Source organism: Nicotiana attenuata, unplaced genomic scaffold (assembly GCF_001879085.1).
Source record: "Nicotiana attenuata strain UT unplaced genomic scaffold, NIATTr2, whole genome shotgun sequence".
In the NCBI taxonomy this organism is placed as follows: domain Eukaryota; kingdom Viridiplantae; phylum Streptophyta; class Magnoliopsida; order Solanales; family Solanaceae; genus Nicotiana; species Nicotiana attenuata.
The window spans coordinates 199,221-205,080 of NW_017670546.1; positions in this window are offsets into that span (position 1 = coordinate 199,221).

Sequence of the window (5,860 nt, forward strand, 5' to 3'; positions counted from 1 at the left end):
GTCCAATGGAAGCTTCCCATTTTCTAGATACTCGATATATTTATTCCTCTAATCCCAAGTTAGGCTCGTGGAGGTGTGGCCTTCTTTAATTACCAACTTCGAGAGTTGTACAACAGTCCCAGAGCTAATTTCGTCGTCTTCGACTGATGACCCCAAATTTGCAAGGGCATCGGCCTCGCTGTTCTGTTCTTGAGGTACATGTTGTTGGGTCCATTCTTTAAACCGGTGTAAGGTTACCTGCAATTTGTCAAGTACCTCTGCATTCAATCTTCTCGAACCTCGAAGGTCCTATTGACTTTGTTAACCACAAGTAGGGAGTCACATTTGGCCACGATGACCTCTGCTCCCAAGATTTTAGCCAGCTCGAGACCAGCAATCATGGACTCATACTCGTCCTCATCATTAGTCAACTTAGGGATTTTGATAGATTGTCTAATTGTATTGCCTGTGGGCGACATCAAAATGATGCCTAGCCCGAACCCTTCACATTCGAAGCGCCATCTGTGAAAAGGGTCCACACCCCCAAAGATGTACCCGTTTTTAAGAAAAGCTTCTTTTCGACCTCGGGTACGAGGGCTGGCGTGAAGTCGGCCATGACGTCTGCTAAGATTTGAGACTTGATGATTGTTCGGGGTTGATACTCGATATCATACCCACTGATTTTGATGGCCCATTTAGCCAATCGGCTCGACAGTTCGGGCTTCTGCAGGACATTACGAAGAGGGTAAATGGTCACCACACAAATTGGGTGGCATTGAAAATATGGTTTTAATTTCCTAGAGACGCTTATTAGAGCAAGCGTTAGTTTCTCTAAGTGTGGGTACTGGGACTCGGCTTCACCTAAAGTTCGACTAACATAGTAAACAGGAAATTGCGTCTCTTGCTCTTCTCAAACTAGGACACCACTTACCATAACTTTCGAAACTGCCAAATATAAGTAGAGTTGCTCGTCCGCTTTCGGAGTATGAAGCAAAGGTGGGATCTAAAGATACCGCTTTAACTCTTCCAACGCCTGTTGGCATTCCGGGGTCCAAGAGAAATTGTTCTTCTTTTTTAGCAGCAAGAAGAACCTGTGACTTCAATCTGAAGACCTCGAGATGAACCGGCCTAAGGCGGCTATCCACCCTATTAATATTTGTACGGCCTTAACGTTGTCCATGAATGTGATGTATTCGATTGCCTTGATTATATCAGCGTTAATCTCGATTCCCCGATTTGATACCATAAAGCCGAGGAACTTGCCCGAGCCGACCCCGAATGCACATTTCTCAGGATTGAGCTTCATGTTGTATTTTCTCAATATGTTGAAGGTTTCCTGCAAATGTGTTAAATGGTCCTCTGCGCGCAGGAACTTAACTAGCATATCGTCAATATAGACCTCTATTGATTTACCTATTTGTTCTTCAAAAATCCGATTCACTAGGCGTTGGTAAGTAGCACCAGCATTTTTTAGCCCAAACAGCATTACATTATAACAGTAGGTGCCATACTTAGTGATGAATGAAGTCTTTTCCTGATCCTCCGGGTTCATTTGAATTTGATTGTACCCAGAATAAGCGTCGAAAACTAAGGGTGTCGTGGCCAGCCGTGGCATCAATCATGCGATCGATATTCGGCAGAGGAAAAGCATCTTTGGGACATGCTTTGTTTAAATCTTTATAATCTACGCACATTCTAAGTTTGTTCCCCTTTTTAGGGACTACAACTACGTTTGCTAACCATTCAGGATATTTTACTTCCCGGATGGATTCTATTTTGAGAAGCTTGGTTACCTCGTCTTTGATGAATGTATGTTTAACCTTGGACTGGGGCCTCCTCTTTTGTTTTACCGGTCTGAACTTCGGGTCCAGGCTCAATCGATGTGTTGTGATCTCTACTGGGGTCCCTGTCATATCTAGGTGGGACCAAGCAAAACAATCCATGTTATTTTAAAGGAATTGAATGAGTTTTTTCCTGAGCTCGGAGTTGACCCCGTGCCCAGGTATACCTTTCGATCGGGAAGATGCTCGATCAGTATGAGTTATTCCAGCTCCTCGACCTTTCGACTTCGTAACATCAGAATCATCGGGGTTATGAAGGTTCGAGGTATCATATAATCTTCATCATCGAAGATCTCCTACTCCTACGATGGGTTCGAGGCTGGTGCTTGTGGTTGCTATTTGACTTCTTGTTTTCCCTTTGACTCCGGTCCCTTTGTTGACAAAAACGCTGATACCGGTATCACTTCGTCTATTGCAAACATTTCTTTGGCGGCGGGTTTTTCACTGTACACCGTTTTGACTCCTTCCGAAGTTTGGAACTTCAGAACTTGATGAAGTGTCGAAGGTACTGCTCTCACGTTATGAATCCAAGGTCTTTCGAGCAGCGCGTTGTATCTCATTTCATCTTTGATTACATGGAACTTTTTTCCTGGATAGTACCGGCCATGTTTACCGGCAAGATGATTTCCCCTTTGATGGTTTCACTCGCCATTTTGAAGTCGTTGAGTACTCAAGCAGCAGGCACGATTTGATCTTGGAGGCCGAGTTGCTCTACGACCTCGATCGAATAATGTTTGTCGAGCTTCCTGGATCAATCGACACACATTTAACTTGAATTTTATTCAATAGGATAGATATTACCAGCGCATCGTTGTGAGGCTGTTCGATCCCTTCTGCATCCTCATCGTTGAAAGACAAGGTATCTTCTGGTAAGTAGTCCCGAGTTCGCTTTTACCTCGTGATCGTTACCTTGGTGTGTTTGAATACCGGTCCTTGAGGGATATCGACCCCACCAACGATCATATGAATCACGTTCTGTGGCTCTTCCTGTTCGTTCTGCCTATTCGAATCTCTATTTTTGAAGTGATTCTTGGCCCGATCACTTAAGAATTCTCGAAGGTGACCCTCGTTGAATAGACGGGCTACCTCCTCTCTTAGTTGTCTACAGTCTTTAGTTCTATGACCATGAGTACCATAGTATTTGCACATTTGATTAGGGTTCCTTTGAACTGGATCGGTCTGCAAGGGTCTGGGCCATCTAGTATCCTTAATTCGGCCGATGGCTGATACAATACCTAACGCATCGACACTGAAGTTGTATTCTGACAGTCGAGGTGCTTCTTTGGACCTAGCATCCTTATCAAAACTGCTTTTGCTCATAAGCCCCCAGGAACTCTGTCCCCGATCATTTAATCTATCATTCCGTACGGGATTGCGTCCGGGCCCGTTATTTCTCCGATCTTCATTGTATGGTTTGTACCTATCTCTATTTGATCGTGGTTCCCGGTCGACGTCCCTTTTAACTCTATCTATGGACTGGTTGAGATAAATCGAACCAACTGGAGTTCCCAATTGATCATCTTCGAACCTAATCTTTGATCGATACCGATTATGTACATCGGCCCAAGTGACAGCTAGATATTCGATTAAATTTTGCTTTAACTATTGTGAAGCTATGGAGCTCCGAGTGTTGAGACCTTGTGTAAAAGCTTGAACAGCCCGGTCATCGGTGACTGTAGGTAAATCGATTCACTCCGTTTGGAACCGAGATACGAATTCCCTAAGCATCTCGTTATCATTTTGTCTTACTTTGAAGAGGTCTGATTTCCTTGTTGCAACCTTAATGGCTCCGCCGTGGGCCTTCACAAAAGAATCTGCGAGCATAGCAAACGAATCAATAGAGTTGGGTGGTAAGTTATGATACCATATCATTGCACCCTTCGATAAAGTTTCTCCAAATTTCTTCAATAGAACGGATTCAATCTCATCATCTTCTAAGTCATTTACCTTTATTCTACATGTGTTAGAAGTGACGTGCTCATTACGATCGGTGGTCCCATGATATTTGGGGATGTCTGGCATACGGAATTTCTTAGGAATGGGCTTCGGAGCTGTACTTTGAGGGAAAGACTTCTTCACGAACTTCTTCGAATCCAAACCCTTTAGGATCGGGGGTGCCCCCGGTGTTTAGTCAACCCGTGAGTTGTATGTTTCTACCTTTTTGTCATTAGCCTCAATTTTTTTCACTTGATTCGATCTGTTTAGTGAGCTCTTCAAGCATCTTCATAATGGCGGGGTCAGTCCCCGATTCATTAGCATTCGATTTCTCCTGTACAGGATCAACTCTATGAACAACCTCTTGTGATGTTTCGAGCTCAATTCTGCTTGGTGCTCGATTCTGATTTTGGAGTTGCGCTATCGCAGCTTGTTGAGTCTGCAACATTTTGAATATCATTCGAAGGCTAATTCCGCCTTCTTCACCGCTCTGTGCGTTCTGATCAGTTTCTCGGGCATCTCTGCGGATACTATTTCCAAGGTCGACGCCTATATTTGCATTTTAGGGTGACATGCGATCTGACATCGGCGGGATCTGCGATCGGTACTCCCTCGTGGACAGCTTGAGGCACTTCGATCCCTAGGGCGGCTACATTACCGTTTTCTCTATGGAAACTGAGGCCGTCATCGGCGTGAGTGGGTACTGCTTGTGAGTTAGACATGTTGATCCTGAAATCAAAAACAGTTACAAGAAAAAGTGTAAAGTAGTGTGTGTGTTACAAGAATTAATACCAGGCAATCACTATTATCCTTATCCCTACGGTGGGCGCCAAACTGTTTACCCTAGAAACTGGATAACAATTAAACTTATAATGTGGTTTTAAGGATACGTGATTTTACCTAATACCAATTGATATTAGTAAAGATTAATAATGAAAATTGACGATAAAGTAAAGCAAGCCAGTGCTTGAACAGAATTCAGCTCTCGAGCTTAAATACTCTCGAGCTAGTAGTGCAAGAACAGTTGAACTGTAACAAGCTGATGAACAAGATAATGTAAATTAAAGAGAGAATATTGTATTGCTTTTATCTGCGTGAATGTAAGATGGTTACAAAATGATTAAGTCCCTCTTTATATAGCAGAAGAATCCTAGTTATGGTACAATTCTAATTACGGAAGTAAATCCCATGAATAGCTAAATAACTGCCCTTGATTTGACCTGTTCCGAGATTTATGCCATGATCTTCGGCTAGTCTCGGATATCTCGCCTTTCTGTTATTGTGCTTTGCTCGACGTCCGTTTCATTTGGTCTCGGTCGCCACCGGCCTCGATCTTCGATAGGCATCCTGGTCCTCGAACTCGGTGTCTTATCCTCGTACCTCGGTCTGATCCGTCACGAGGCTGACCCTGGATGCAATTCCCTGGTCTCGGTCAAATAATATAATCGAGTAGGCCCGGTTTTAACCGTATACAGAACCAAACACCATAAATTATTATTTATGTATATAATATTCTTCTCTATGAAATAAAATTATGACACTAGTAACTTCAACCCTTGTTATCTCGACACGCGTGATTTTGAAAATTTTCCTTGATAGCTTTAAGAAGTTATGCCACGTAATGGATAAGATTGAATACAGATATCTAAATTTCAGAAGGGAGATAGCATATATTAAATGGTAATATTTCTCTGCATCTATAGCGCGATAGTTATCTGGTGGAAGAAACACCATGCTACAGTTAGCAAAAAATATATCATATCCACGTATTGATGTTACATTGGTAGGTGTTGCACTTGTGATGAAGCAGAATGATATTATCAATCAATCTGGATCATATATTTTTAATATACATGATGAAGAATATTGTGAATTTCCAGCAAGAGTTTGTCAACTTTTGATAGCCTGTTCTTTTTTCTAATTTTCTTTACTGAAATATCTCTTATAACCTACTACTTTATACCATATATTCGAAGAACAAAGAGATAGTAGAAGTAGTAGTGCATCTAATTTTTTAACTGGCTGATTAGAGAGTAGTTCTTGATTAGCTTATATGTTGAGTCTACTAATTGCTAAAGTTCATTCTTTGCACATTATATATATAT